Source organism: Herpailurus yagouaroundi, unplaced genomic scaffold (assembly GCF_014898765.1).
Source record: "Herpailurus yagouaroundi ecotype Mexico unplaced genomic scaffold, PumYag 188, whole genome shotgun sequence".
In the NCBI taxonomy this organism is placed as follows: Eukaryota; Metazoa; Chordata; class Mammalia; order Carnivora; family Felidae; genus Herpailurus; species Herpailurus yagouaroundi.
Window position 1 is genome coordinate 9,974,559 of NW_024412419.1, and position 15,661 is coordinate 9,990,219.

The 15,661-nt window shown below is 41.2% G+C and overlaps 1 long non-coding RNA gene across 2 annotated transcripts in view; it reads right to left on the reverse strand.

Annotated features, from left to right (window-relative positions):
• Positions 1-15,661, reverse strand: part of LOC121044116 (uncharacterized) — a 144,171-nt gene that overhangs the window by 67,643 nt on the left and 60,867 nt on the right. For both annotated transcript variants that reach the window (XR_005797138.1, XR_005797137.1), the window contains exon 3: positions 12,325-12,468. This is a non-coding gene — a long non-coding RNA (uncharacterized LOC121044116). The remainder of the gene's footprint in view (positions 1-12,324; positions 12,469-15,661) is intronic.

Consider the following 15,661-nt stretch of genomic DNA (forward strand, 5'->3'; position numbering starts at 1 on the left):
TATTTGAAACAATTATCCCAGTGAGTAATGAGATGTCCTGCGGGATTCTTGTTGGCAAAAAGAGGCTTGTGAGGGTTGAACAAAAATGAAATTGGCTTTGATGCTTACATGGGGTGCTTTTCTTCCCCAGAACCCAGAGTAGAAAGTTCCAAGCCCCCTTTGTAGGGGAAAAGGATAAACAACAACTTGGGACGTGGCAAGGTGGGGGCGGTGTGCTGGGGAGATTGGTCTCATATGACATCGCCTTTTCCAAATCTTCTCTAAATATTCTGCCTGTGTAGATAGCTGTGATATGCTTGTTTGGTGAGGAAAGGATGGGAGAAGACGTGAAATGCAGACCCCTTTGAAGTGTGCATAAACAGGTCTGGACGCTAGCTGACAATAACAACAAAGGACCAACATATTTTGAGCATTGACTTTGAGCAGGTCTTTCCATGTGCTGTCTCGTCTAATCTTCACAGCAAACTTACAGAGCTGGTACCATCAACCCTCCTGCGAAGACCAGAACGTAGTGGCTTGGAGATGCGCGGAAATTTGTTCCAGGGACTCTCATCAAGTCAAGGCAAAGCCAAGATCCTCTGAACCCCTGGGCATTACACTTCCCTTGCTTCCCCCAGCGCCCTGCAGTGAAGCCTATCACAGCCTCACAGTAGTACGCATCCAGCGTCTACGTGCGTAACTTTTTGTGATACTTTAATTCCAATAAATATTTACTGGATGTTCACAGCTCATCCAATATAATGCTTTTCCTCTCTCCAAGGTTTAATATTAAATAGATATTGCTTGTTGTTTTGCCTCCTGGATACCCATTTTCTAAGTGCAATGACGTTATCAGCCTGCTGTGAAATGTGGGTAGGAGAAGACATGAACTCAAAACTCTGGAATGTGCACACAGGGCATCTACACGGGGCATTTGAAATCATCTAGTCCAAAGACTCAAACGTGAGGTAGACATGTCAATATTTTCTCCTTGGCATCATGAACAATTAATGTAATTAGCTCCATGGTGCATCTAATGAGGACCAAAACACAGAACCAAATTAAGCAATATATTTCCTTAAATTAAAATTTCTTAGAAACATTGAATTTATATTGTTTTCACAATATACAAATACATGATCTAAGCCACAGTCATAAATTTTCACTAATTTCACAAACCATAGAACTGACTTCACAGTTCTTCTGTTAATGACCATTTCTTATTTGTTGTGTGACCTTTTACTACATGTGATTAATACAAGACAACTGGCTATAGGTTTCAAGAGTATAGGGCAGACTTGTGCTTATATGCTAATAATTGCCTGCCTCCCACCTAGTACCCCACGCCAATACAAATAGGAATCAGGCAAACACAACAAACAACAAACAGAAATTTCTGTGGTAAACTTAGAGATAGATCATGGCAGATCGTTAATGTGTCACAGAAGCATAGTCAAAGCCTGGTGGAAACCTGGTCTGCTTTACCCAATATTAACATGTAAAAATTTTTTTTAATGTTTTATTTGCTTTTGAGAGAAAGGGTGGGGGTGGGGCAGAGAGAGAGAGAGGGAGACACAGAATCCGAAGCAGGCTCCAGGCTCTGAGCCATCAGCACAGAGCCCGACGCAGGATTCGAACTCACAGACCGCGAGATCATGACCTGAACCGAAGTTGGATGCTCAACTGACTGAGCCACCCAGGTGCCCCAATAATCTATTTTAACTGAGTGAAATGAAGGCTAGATAAGGGACATAATTTGAACCACGAAATGTTCTTACTTATGAAGATTATTACCACTATTTTCAATCCTCTTATTACTTCCCAGGGGGAAATGAATCCTTTGGGAAACTACATTTTTGGGCTCTTTGTTGGTAGGAAAGGAATTATTGAACCTTCTCTGCGTGTACTTGCACGTGCACGTGCACACTCACACGCATACACACACATTCACAGTTGTAACCACTTAAAGACCAGCTTACATCTTTCTTTCAAACAAAGCAAGGCGTGTTTCTTCCCAGCACAATTTTAAAAATGACCAAAATATGCCAAGAAGAAAATAAAAATTATGCTTATTTTCCCACTAATCTGAACAGTTAAATTCACTTAGGGGAAATGATGGAATAAAAAAAAAAGCTCTTTTACAGTAGGTTGTAAACATACTAATATTCACCAAAATTTCAGTGACTTTGTCAAGAAGTTATGCCTCTATTTTATGACTTTAACTCATATTTTTACTTACACTGAACAGTGTCTTTTGAAAAGGAAATATAACTAGTTATAATGACACAAACACTGAGCTTCAGTCTACGAATCTCTCCACTTGAGAATTAACCTCTGTGAAAGATAAGCTTTGTTGGTGACCTCATTCCTTTGTCAAATACCCAAAGATCCACTACTCAGTCGATGCATGTTATCTTTTCAAATTAAATCCTCCTGTCGTGAGCCTGATAAAGATGATTTAAGCCCTTGGAAAAACATGATTTTATCTTCGTTTTCTACATTTTACTGAAATGAATGTACTTCTTCTTCCTATTTTCTTTTTAATTTCAAGCACTGGGGTTTAAAGTTGATTAACCGCCATTATTAAACTAAAGTACATGTAAATGAGAATAGATTTTCTTCTGAGAGAAATACTTTTAATCTTCAAAGAAAAAATACTTTTTGCTACTCGGATCCACGTGAGAAGACAGAAAAATGTGGCCTCCTTCTGGTAGGAAGTCAGAAAGAGGCCCAAATTCTGCATGTTACGATGAAGAGCTGAGATAAAAGAGTCAGTAGAACAGGGAACAATGGTGTCATGGAGACCAGGACCTGGGGAAGAGAGGAGGTTTGGTGTCTGGGAACCCTTCTAACTGTCAGTCAATGCAATCCCCAGAAATTTCCCTTCCATTGAAAAGGTCTGCATCAATTGGTATAATATAGTTAATTGGTACTCATTAATTACTTTAGGGCATTATGAACTGTCTAATTCAAAACAAGGGAAGCTTCCAGAGAGACGGAGTCTTCCATGGTTAAAGCTTATTCAGGACCACCCTTCCTTACTACTACTGGGCCAGGCAATCTCTGGTGTATGGAGGGAAGGACACCCCTTCCGAATACCCCTCTGTGTGAAGGGTGTACATGGGATTCTTGGTAGGAAGGCTCACTGCCTTGGCTACAACTTGCCAAAAATCAAGATTACATGAGACTGGACCCTCTCACTCTGGGTAGTGGATGAGACACCACCCCTTGGAGCTTGGTGAGCTGAGGTGGATTTCTCAGTTGAGCTATGTGGCAAGCAAGGAGGCATGATGACCACAGCCCATCTTTGAAATGGGGTTTGTCATCCCCTTTATAGTTCTGAGAAAGTAAATATGAGCAGCGTTTTAACTTCAGAATGATGGGGCTCTGTGGGACAGGGTGACATCAAACGCTACAGAATCAAGTCAGGCAGCAACAAAGCCAAAGGCAGAAAGCGTAACTGAATCAGTTGACATGTCTGCTGTATCACCCTTCTCATCTCAGTAGAGGCCAACAAAGTAACCAAAGACAGAAATGAAGCCGAGGTAGACCAACTAAGAAGCAAGAGGGTGATCCAGGATTTTTTTTTTTGCTAAAAAACTCTTCTCTGTAATGACCCTAAGGGACAAGTGGGGGAGGGGGGTGGAGAGGAGTGAACAGGTCTCTCTCTGCAAAGGCAGGCTGCAGGGAACCACGAGCCATAAGAGACGGGGTGGCATCTTTTTCTGGAATGAATATTTGAGTGGAGCATTCATTTTATCCAAATACTGGTTGAAAATATTAAAAACTGTGTTTTTCTTGTCTGAAAAATAATTGTAGGATTGTGTCATTACATAAAAATGAACCTGAAAAACTTGTATGGGATCTACTCAAATTTTCGACTTGGTATGGGGAGAAATTATTCCTAGGTAACTCAAGTTAAAGTAATGATGGGAAATGAAATGAAGTTGTGTTTTGTTGTATTTTATGAGTTATCATTAACATAATTGTTACAGGAGGAAGAAAGGGAAAAATATATGGGAAGAGAAGGGAAAATTAGAAGACAGAAGGAAAGCATACGGATGAATTTTCCTTGTTCCTTATCACACACGGATTCACACTGAGCACCAGTGGATTGACTTGTCAAAGTTTTGGAGTGTATCTATGAGATCTGTTTTATATCCTACATTCTATGCTATATCTATGGTATCCAGGATAGAGCTCACATCCCCTTATACCTTAATCTTAGTTTTCTCATTCTGAATCCATCCATGGATTTCAAATAATAATATTTAAAGGAAGCCAGAAATAAATAATGTATGGGAATTCAGACTTTCCATTTTTTCCCCAGTCTTCTCCGTGACTCAGAATTTTAAAACAATTCCAGTTTAAAATTCAGCTAAGCATCAATGAGCTATTAAATATACTCTAAATGTATCAGAAACTAATTCTTCCAGCTGGCAAGAAACCCAAATATACCAAATTAATAGCTTAGTTCTTCTCAGGAATCTATGGTACATTAACAACAAAACGTTCTTATAGAAAATGCAGTTTGGGGGTATTGGAGAATTATCCCAATGAGCAGTGCTGTAATTATAATTATGAATTAAAATAATAATAGCTCCTCTGAGCACACACACAAAAAATCCTCTTTTCTCAGAATTTGTTATGATTTCAATCTGAGCTTAAAATTTTTCACCCAGAGTCAAAGAGAAGGAAGGAACAGTTTATCAATAATAAACTAGGAAATAAATTATAAGAAATGCTCGGAGCTAAAAGCAAAAACAAAACAAACAAAAAAACCCCCATCAGATGTATAATTACCAAGAGAGAAATTCAGAGAGGAGGAACTTTGCATCCTTCTTCTATAGATTTCAATCAACATCAGATTGAGGAAGAAACTTGAGATTATAGATGGCCTAATAGGTCAGAAACTATCGGTTGGTCAAATGGTACCGCATTATGACCTGTTCTGAGTTAGGGTACTGCGCATAATACATAATCTTTATGCTACTGAGGAGTCTACAGAAGACTTAGGAAAAAATAAAGCTATACTGATAGCTTAAGTCCTTAATGAAATGTTAGGCTGTGTAGCAATCAGACAAAATGCTGTGAGAATTTGGGGGGGGTGGATAATGAGAGCAAGTTAAAGAGCCCAAGGAGGGGCGCCTGGGTGGCTCAGTAGGTTAAGCATCTGACTTGGGCTCAGGTCATGATCTTGTGGTTCGTGAGTGAGTTCGAGCCCCACCTCGGGCTCTGTGCTGACAGCTCAGAGCCTGGAGCCTGCTTCAGATTCTGTGTCTCCCTCTCTTTTTGCTCCTCCCGACCTCACGCTCTGTTTCTCTCTCATTCTCTCTCACAAAAATAAATAAACATAAAGAATACAGTTTTAAAGAGGCCAAGGAATTCTGGCATAGTCAGAGAGGGCTTTTTAAAATGTTGTCTAGTTTGAGGAATGATCATTGTATAAGAGTAAGTTACTTTGTTCCGGCACATACTTGGAGATTTTATAGGATCTGAGGTGGTCTCTGTCCCACCCACATCTCCAATCTCCCCAAGAGCATATAGGAAAGCCCATGATCCTGAATTCCACATGTTCTTTTCCATTTCTGCATTATCCTCTACACATGTGTATAACGGGTTTAAAAATAATATTGCCTTTTTACAGCCACCCTTTTCTTTTACCCTCATGGCAATCCCATGTGCATTGGGTGGAGCAAGGACCCAGGAAAAAGGGTTTTCAGCATCGCTTGATGAGTCAGATGTCAGGATGAATTCCAGTGGGGAATGTGGGGGATGGGCTTGCCCCGTGTGACTCCAAGGACCAAGACGGGCAAATTCAAATTAGTAGCCACAGTCAGCACTTGGCAGTCCATAAAGACCCGAATTCAATTACCCTGTCCCAACAGCTGCAGAAGCAATAATCCGTTGCTGTGTGTGTGTGTGTGTGTGTGTGTGTGTGTGTGCGCGTGCGCGCTTCAATCATTGGTTAATGTTTGAAAAATGCCAGATGCATGCATGTACGCTCATACACAACTCTCTCTCTATTGTCTCTTACAGTAATAGAATAGATACACTTAATTAAATAATAGCAAGTGTCAACTGTCATTTTTAGAGTAGATGTCTCCAGGTGTTAGAAGGCCTCAGCAAGAAATCAGGAACAGAAACTTGTCCGTGGATGACACAATAGAATTCTTTTTTTTTTTTTCTTGGTATCTGCCATACTGTTTCACAAATTCTACCCCACTAGCTGCTACAGCTTCTGAATTACAAATTTAGATTCCTGACAGTGAACGTTGCAGAAAAATAATTCATTCAGAGCATGGCAAGGGACTGCTTGTGCAGTACACAAAGTTATAATTTAAAGCTATTAGTGTAATTAAGATCTTCTCAGTACTGTCACACATACTGAGAAATAGCCACTTCTCCAATGAGGAATATTCTCCAGCTTATTCTGATGCAGTTAGAATGTAATTGTACTTTTTTTTTTTTTAATGTCTATTATTTATTTTGAGAGAGAGCGAGACTATGCATGCATGAGTGGGGGAGGGGCAGAGAGAGAGAGAGAAGGAGACAGAGAATCCGAAGCAGGCTCCAGGCTCCGAGCTGTCAACACAGAGCCCAATGGGGGGCTTGAACCTACGGACCACGAGATCATGACCTGAGCTGAAGTCAAGAGTCCGAGGCTCAACTGACTGAGCCATGCTGGTGCCCCTGTGCATTTTTAACAATGAAGAAAATATATCCGTAGCTTTGCCCTCAAACCCATGACACTTCTCTGCTCCTCCGCACATGTCTTGCCTTGGTGCCTACCATTCTATACTCCTGCTCTCCCACATGCCATCCCCAGGGTCGGCATGACCTCCCCAAGCCTAGAAGTCACTCTGTCGGTCTCTTCCATTCTTTCCCAGACCCCCTTCCTCCCTCTGAAACCCTTCCAATATCAGCCCTGGCACACCAGCCTTGCCAACCACACATCCCCTAGTTTCCCTCTGCAGATGCCCGTCAGTTGTATACTCTTAGATCCCACCCCTCTGCTTTCTTGCTATTCTCACTCTATATACTTTACCCTCTTCCAGCTCTAATTATCCAAATGCCTTTCTCTGACAGACCCCACCTCTTGAGTGCCATGATCTGTTTTATGCTGTGTCCTGTCATGGACACTTTGCTGGGGATAAGGACACGAATGTATGTGAGCTATTTCTCCTTTCTCAATAGATGTGGGTGATTGTTGTATGCGTCTGCATCCGGTGAATCCCTTAGGGATAGCAAGTGTATCTGCCCCAGTAGAGTGCTTCTCACAGAGCAATTTGAACCACCTGAGTCTCTTCTACTCTGCTCTGTCACAGATCCTCACCTGAATGTCTCGTTCTTTTTAGGGTCCTGCCGCCAACTTCTTGCCCAACACCTAATGTCTCCATAGTGCCAGCTCCTTTTTCAGAACTGTAACACTGCACATGCTGTATAATTTTTCTATGATAGGACATGGCCTATCAAGAACAGGTTTCTTGAAATGCGTATCAGATCAGGTGACTGTGGCAACCCACCAGGAGGTTTGACATTACTTTCTGTAATATGCTCATGGCTCTTGTCCTTACCCCTTGGTCTTTTCTATTATCACATGGGGTGACACTGTTGGGATATAGAAGTCCTTCCCTGATCCACAGTCATCCTATTTTTAACCTGGAATAAGTCATTGGTAGGTCACTGAAATCATGCAACCATCATCTCTGTGGTACCCACCTATCTGGTTCTAACTCTTGCGAGTTGAGTGGGTCATTTTGTGTCGCCACTTCTGGAACCCTGAAGAGGCCTTTGCTTGACAAGAACTTGCCCACTGAGCCTGCATTTGCAGTGGGTACAATTCTTCAAGTGCCACCTGCCTAATTCTGGATGACTTCGCCTGCCGGTCAGCCCTCACCAAGGCGGTCCATGCGGAGCAGATAAACAGAAGACCGCCCAGCAGCTGTTTCCAAGATGGCGTGAACAAGTCAGCGGCAATATTTTATGTGACCTCTTGAGTCCACTTGTGTAGATGTTCCTGAGAAACATACAGAAGCCAGGGGGTGTGGATATTTGGGTGGGTTGTTATATTTACCTCAAGTCTGTCTCCCTGTAAGAAATTTACTAGCATTTCCCAAAATAGTCTACACAGCCACATGTGTGTGTTTTCTCCTTTTATTCTGTTCGTATGTACTTATGTCTTCTGTCATGCACAGCAGTGCATATTTCTTTTTTCAGCCATGTTTGTAAAAAATCATTATTTGTCCCTATGCATCAGGACTCCCGTATCCCTTGGGTAAATTCCTAGCAGTGCTATTGCTGGGTCATAGGGTAAGTCTATTTTTAATTTGGGGGGGAACCTCGACACTGTTTTCCAGAGCGGCTGCACCAGTTTGCATTCCCACCAACATTGCAAGAAGGTTCCCATTTCTCCACTTCCTCTCCAGCATCTACAGTCTCCTGATTTGTTCATTTTGGCCACTCTGACCGGCATGAGGTGGTATCACCAATGTTTACAGCAGCACTTTCAACAACAGCCAAATTATGGAAAGAGCCTAAATGTCCATCAACTGACGAATGGATAAAGAGGATGTGGTTTATATACACAATGGAATACTACTTGGCAATGAGAAAGAATGAAATCTGGCCATTTGCAACAACGTGGATGGAACTGGGGGGTATTATGCTAAGTGAAATAAGCCAGGCAGAGAAAGACAGATACCATATGTTTTCACTCATATGTGGATCCTGAGAAACTTAGCAGAAGACCATGGGGGAAGCGAAGGGGGAAAAAAAAAGTTACAGAGAGGGAGGGAGGCAAACCATAAGAGACTCTTAAATACCGAGAACAAACTGAGGGTTGATGGAGGGTGGGGGAGAGGGGCAAGTGGGCGATGGGCGTGGAGGAGGGCACCTGTCGGGATGAGCACTGGGTGTTGTATGGAAGCCAATGTGACAATAAATGATATTTAACATGAAAAATCATTATTTGTGTTTTTCATATATTCCGTTACATGAGATTCAGAAAGCAACCCCAGTAACGCCAAACCAAAGTGCTCTTTGCCAAGGAAAGACAGGAATACGCTGGTCACTATGGAGCAGCACGTGCAAAGCAGCAAGAGGTACTTATCATGTAATTTTGCAACAAGTTGGCTCAAGCACACATACATGTGGTAACAAGTGAGGACATTGAAAGGTTATGTTAAACAGCCAGTTACTTGGATGGAATGGTTCATGTGCAGAGAAGAAACACAATGGATGCAAAATATCATAGGACTGCCCAGAGAGAGATAGTAGAAGATACGCCAGCGTGGTTTAGTCAATGAAGATAAAATTTAGTGATTCCACTCTGCAGCCAGCATGAATAGAGCAGAATGTTCACATGATCTAAGTCAGCTGTTGACGAAAGCTAAAAATAAAATGTTTCCTACCCAGCAGCGTATGTTCTGGGATGGAGGATGGAGCATGTTGCTAGCAGGCATGCTGTCCTCAGAAAACCTATGTCTGTGATCAAATGAGACAGGTATGCAATGTGTGTAGAACATAGTAACTCTGTAAACATTTATTCTCTCTGTATGGCCATGCAAAAGTTTAGCACATGAGATTGGTCTGTAGCCATAAAATAAATGGCTGACCAACCTTCTCAAAATGTGTTTGAGGCAGTGTGGTATAAAGTAGGAACACTTGATCCTATCACTTACTAACTCTGTGACGTTGGGCACGCTTTCTATAGCCTTTGTGAATCTTAATTTCTTTGTCTTCAGAGAGTGATTTGGATACTTACCCTACCCTGCCGTGAGGAGTGGCATTGAGTAAGTCAGGTATTGTAGAGTGTTCCAGAACTTAGTAGCATTTCGTAAACGGTAACACCGTATTTTATTGTTAAGATTATTGTGTTTACTTTTGTTTTCCACCAAAACTGAAGATATTCCCTTTGACAGAATACATCCTGAATGGCAGTATTTTCTGCACCCTAGAATGGTGGCCAAGATAAAGTAGCTTACGGAAACTATTAAACCATAAAGTATGGTAAGCCTGAGTTATAAGAAAAAAGATGTCCACCGTCATTCAAGGGTTCCCTGTTTTTCCACGCCCAGGACACACCCACCTTTTTGCACACGCCACTCCTTTCCCAAATCCTATGCCCTCCCAACCCTACCATTTTCATTACTAGTCCCGGTTAAAAATGTTTCACTTTTTCTCATGATCTGCTTCTACAGTGGGAAGTGTTTTCTTTCTCCTTGAAGGAAAATCCCGGTGAGATGGAAAGTGGAGGAGAGATCCGACAGTATCACATACCCACAATTCTGTTGGGATATTCTGGAACCCTCCTGCTCTTCCTGTGTCCACACAGTGACTTACTTTGGTAGGGGTGTCAGGCACAACATCTCAAGCACAACAACTCTCCCATCACCAGTGAGAATCCCATCAGAAGCTACCTAATGGATTTCACAGGCATGTGTGTGTGTGTGTTCATGTGTGTGATATTTATTTAATGCAGATTTTAACATATTTCTTGGCCTGTTTAATCGCTGTACTGCCCCTATTCACACTCAAGCATTTTCCTCCATTTCAACACTCTCCAATAATAATTACTTTCCACGGTGTATTCACTTTATAAATCTCATCCACATCCACAAGTACCTTTGATCTTCCTGGTAGCTCTATGAGTTTGGCAGGGTAACAATGATTTTATCTTTTCATGGAAGGAGAAACTTAAGCTCAGTGGTGTTATGGATTTTTGCAAGGTCTGTTTATTCTAAAACACATAGTTTTCAAAATCTCTATTTTTCCAATCACCTTTATTTCCACTACTTAGGAAGTTTGTTTGAATTTCCTTTCCTCCAGAGCAGAAATATCATTTCTTGTTTATAAATTAAATACCATAATTTATATTATGTGTTCTTTATGGAGGGCTTCCCTTACTCATTAATTCATTAATTCAGCCAGTCATTTTTTTCACCAAATATGTATTAAGTGCATGTACACAGCTGGTATAAAGTTAATCAGAAAAGGCCTTAAAAACTTTGATCAAGTGACCTTACTTACGAAGTGACTGTGTGGAGGCCACTGGGTGGCTCAGTCAGTTAAGTGTCTAACCCCTGATTTTGGCTCAGGTCATGAGCTCACAGTTCGTGAGTTCAAGCTTCACATCGGGCTTTGTGCTGGCAGTGTGGAACCTGCTTGGGATTCTCTGTCTCCCTCTCTCTCTCCTCCTCCCTTGTGCTCACTCTCTCTCTAAATAAAAATACAGGCATTAAAAAAAAAAAAGAAAACAATATGTGAACTAAAGCTGGGGCTTGAACTCATGAACAGTGAGATCAAACCAAGAGTCAGACGCTTAACCAACTGAGCCACCCAGGTGCCCCTAAATTTGTTTTTCTTTAATCGACAATCTCTGCCTGTTTGGATGTGGTATTTTCTGATGTACCTCTCTTTTCCTTTTCTTTTAGGGATATATATCACACTGGATTAAGGACCCACTCTACTCCAGTATGATTTCATCTTCACTAATTACATCTGCAATGACTCTATTTCTAAATAAGATCACACTCTGAAGTTCTGGGAAAAATATGAATTTTCAAAGGACACTCAATGAAATATAGCAGTTATGCTGTTGGTTTTTTTTGTTTTACACCATGAAGATATACTCAAACGCCTATATACCACACAGCACATATTTGATAGGATAGGACCTTGATAGTTACACACAGCCGGTCCTCAGAGGGGAGTGTTGAAAAGATTTGGTCAGATTTTCTTCAAATAATATTTTGTATTCTGCTTTGGTCAGATTAAATAACATTTGTCTTTGGGACGCCTGGGTGGCTCAGTTGGTTAAGTGTCCGACTCTTGATTTTGGCTCAGGTCATGATCTCACGGTTTGCGGGATTGAGCCCCATGTTGGTCTCTACAGTGAAGGTGGAGCGCCTGCTTGGTATTCTCGCTCTCTTTTTTTCTGCCCCTCCCCAACTGACTCTCTCTCTCTCTGTCTGTCTGTCTCTCTCTCAAAATAAATAAATAAACATTAAAAAAATAACATTTGTCTTTAATCTCTTCAGTGAAGAGTTGTTCCATATCCTGGCCTTAACATTTGCTAATTATGTCACTTTGAGTAAGATATTTAACCTCTTCTTTGTATTTCTATTTTCTCATCTATAAAATGGAATTATTCGTAATTGTTCCTACCTAGAGAAGAAACCAAGATGTTATGCCTCAGAGGCCATCAGAGAAAAAATACACAAACATAAACTGAAACAAAGCGACAGTAAAATAGTCTTTGCTTGGCTGATAAAAAGCACAGTTTTGTTCATTTGATCATAGATATCCAAAAGAGAATGCAATCCCCAGCCCACAGAGACTTACCCAGTTGGTGGCCCTCACACAAAGTGGGCTGTGGAGGGTCTGGAGAGCTGGCTGTGGTGACGTTCCCCCATCTTGTGTAGTCACCTGCTACTTGACATTGTTGGGAAGTCCATGTGCATGGCTTCCCTGCAGGTCACCAGAGTGCTAAAATAATAACAATAAAAGTTAAAAAAAATAAGCCTCATAAACATTTGGTTTGTGGAGAATGTTCATCCTCTAGACATCTCTGTTGGAAAAGCATTCCATAAATTACCTGTAACAGACGGTTGCCATGAGGCTTACATAAAATGATGGCTATGAAGCCTTGTGAACTCTTTGATGCCCGGGAAATAGAATACACTGGAATTTCTTTGTGAAATTAGATCTTTGTAGCTATAGTTAGAAAAAAAAAAATTGTGGTCACCATTTATGCTATAAGTCAGTTCCTTTTAGGTAAACAACAACAACAACAACAATAAAATCATTATTAAAGCGTTGTTTCCTGTTGAATGTGCCACATGTCCTGCAATACACTGCGTTGGAAATAATGTCATGCTGAATTTGCCCTTTTGAGGGAAAAGTAATTTCCAGATTGTGATGAGATGAAAATATATCTATTCCTCTCTCTTCTGCCCAGCACTTAGGACAAGAACATCATCGTCATCATACTTGTATGCATTCCTCCTGAGTATAGCAATTTTAGGCCGTTTCTCATGTAACCACTGCCTCTGCCTTATTTGCCACGTGCCTCCCCAGCGTCAAGAAAGTGAGGCAAGGACAGAGGAAGTGAGATACCGATGAGAACCAGGCAAGGGCTCCCCACTCAAGATAGGCGTTCATTTATTTATTCATTCATCCCCCACGTGTTTAGTGAATGCTTTGGTGTGCTCAGAAGTTCCTGTCCATGCCGAATTTACACTCTTGCAGAGAAACCTGAGGTACAACCCATGCAAACCACCATCTCTAACAGATCTAGGTGGAATACAATTTTGATTCTGGAATATAAAGTTGGATGGGAATAAACATGCAGTGTGCCTGGTAGAACGCTGGCACGCATAAGAAGCTGCTCTGTTAGTCCTATTCTTTGTAGTTCATACATACAGAAAGCTGCCTTGGGAAAGAACATTCTCTGCTTTGTTGTCCTTGAAAATGGAAAGATTTTACGGGGTGACCCAGAGCGGTGTGTGGCTCTGGGGACTCACGCCGCCCTAAGGAGGGGGACCCAGTTACTTTCTGGAGCAAAATCCGATTTCTCCTGGCTTCATGGCTCTAAAACCAGGAATTATATGGCTTCATTTGGGAATTTCCTTTTCTCCAGGCAAAATGAGTTTGATATTCTGAAATGGTGGTATGAGGTACAGCATTGCTATGAGGTGTAAGAAGGAAAGTAATATAACCTTAAACAGTACTATGGTCGCTATCTGATAAGAACCCAACAAGTGGTGGCCAAAGCTATTGCCGCCCCTTTTTTTTTTTAATTTTTGCTTAGCACTTTTGCTTTGCTACTCTCCCTCCCCCAAGCCGTATTGAGATATGATTGGCATTTACCATTGCACAAGTTTAAGATGCACAACTTTTGACTTGATACACTTACATATTGCAATATGACTGTCTACTCAGGGTTAACTAACACATCCATCATGTTCCATAATTATCATTTCTTTCTTTCTTTTTTTTTTTTTTTTTTGGTAAGAAGATTTAAGATCTACTCTTTGCAACTTCAAAGTATATAATGCGGTATTATTGACTATAATCACACTGCCGTGCATTAGATCCTCGGAACTCATTCCTCTTCTCACTGCAAGTTTGCACCCATTGGGCAACCTTTCTCCAATTCCCCTTGCCTCTCCCAGCCCTTGGCAACCACCAATTCTACTCTCTGCTTCTATGAGTTCCACTTTAGCGCACGATTAGATAGCACATCTGTGTGAGAGCTTGCAGTATTTGTCTTTTCCTGTCTGACTTATTTCACTTAACTAAGCATAATACACTCAAGGTCCACCCATCTTGGAGCAAATGGCAGGATTGCCTTCTTTCTCAGGTGAATCGTGCCAAGTTGGCAGAAGACAGAGAGTGACAACTAATTTGCCAATTTACGTACATGTATCTGCTCCTTTATGGTGCAAAACGTTTCAAGAAATGTTCTTCTCTTCTTTGTTTCCTTCTGATATGAATTGAGGGAGCCCCGCTTCCTCTCATAAATGTATGTCCTCCCTCACCTTCAAGAGTAAAACTTCAATGAACATAAAATAGTACTTTGTTAGAAAATACTTGGGGAAGGATCTCCCACCCTGGGGCTGATGGGTTCTGTGGTATCACATGGTTGACGTGGATGTGTGTCGTGTATCATGTGTATAGACGCATCCAGGGTTAAGCCCTGTACTTCAAGTACCCTGAGCACTGAAACCGGATGCTTGTCAGAGATGCCGTAATGTTGACTGTTTCTGGGTGTTCTGGGGGAAGTGCGTATGGTTTATCTCCCAGAATTTCTTCAATATTTGAAAGACAAAACAAACACAAGTGCAAAGGTGTCTCTCTAGACCACTAGATCAAATGTATTAGTGATAACACAAGATCCTGAAAAGGTTTTCGTGTCCCATTAAAAAAGGAAATATTAGTGATATGCAAGAAAGTATCCTTCTATGAGGAACAACAGTGAAAGATGAGCACGAGTCTCTGGTAGAGATATTCTACGGTGCATGCACTTTTTGTTGTTTAAGAAGTAGGGGTGCCTGGGTGGCTCGGTTGGTTAAGTGTCCAACTTCAGCTCAGGTCATGATCTCATGAGTCGGGCTCTGTGCTGACAGCTCAGAGCCTGGGGACTGCTTAGGATTCTGTGTCTTCCTCTCTCTCTGCTCCTCCCTCACTCACACTGCCTTTCTCTCTTTCTCTCTCTCTCTCTCTCTCTCTCAAAAATAAATAAACATTAAAAAGAAAAGAAATAAAGGTAATTATAGAATAACTTCTAGGAGACAAACTTATTAATTGACAATCACAGTTTATAGATTGAACGAATTCTTGGAATCTTTATTCAGATTAGAAATCTGAATAACAAAGCATGAATTCCTTTCCAGATGCAAGGCAAAGGCTTAACAATTTCACCATTAACCTTTGAAATTTTAGAATTTCTGATACATTTATGTATCCTTTTGATGGGTAAAAACATTCTTTTAGAACCCAGAATTTTTGAGAGCTCTCCTTAATACAGCATGAAGCACTTCAGGTGGTTCGAGCAAATGGTAATTCTGCACAAAGCCATTAAGCTTCAGGGACTAGGTAGAAAAAAGGCAGATCTCTGGGCACCAGATTGGACTAGAAAATCTTAGAGCTATTAAGGAAGATACGAGATTGTCAACCT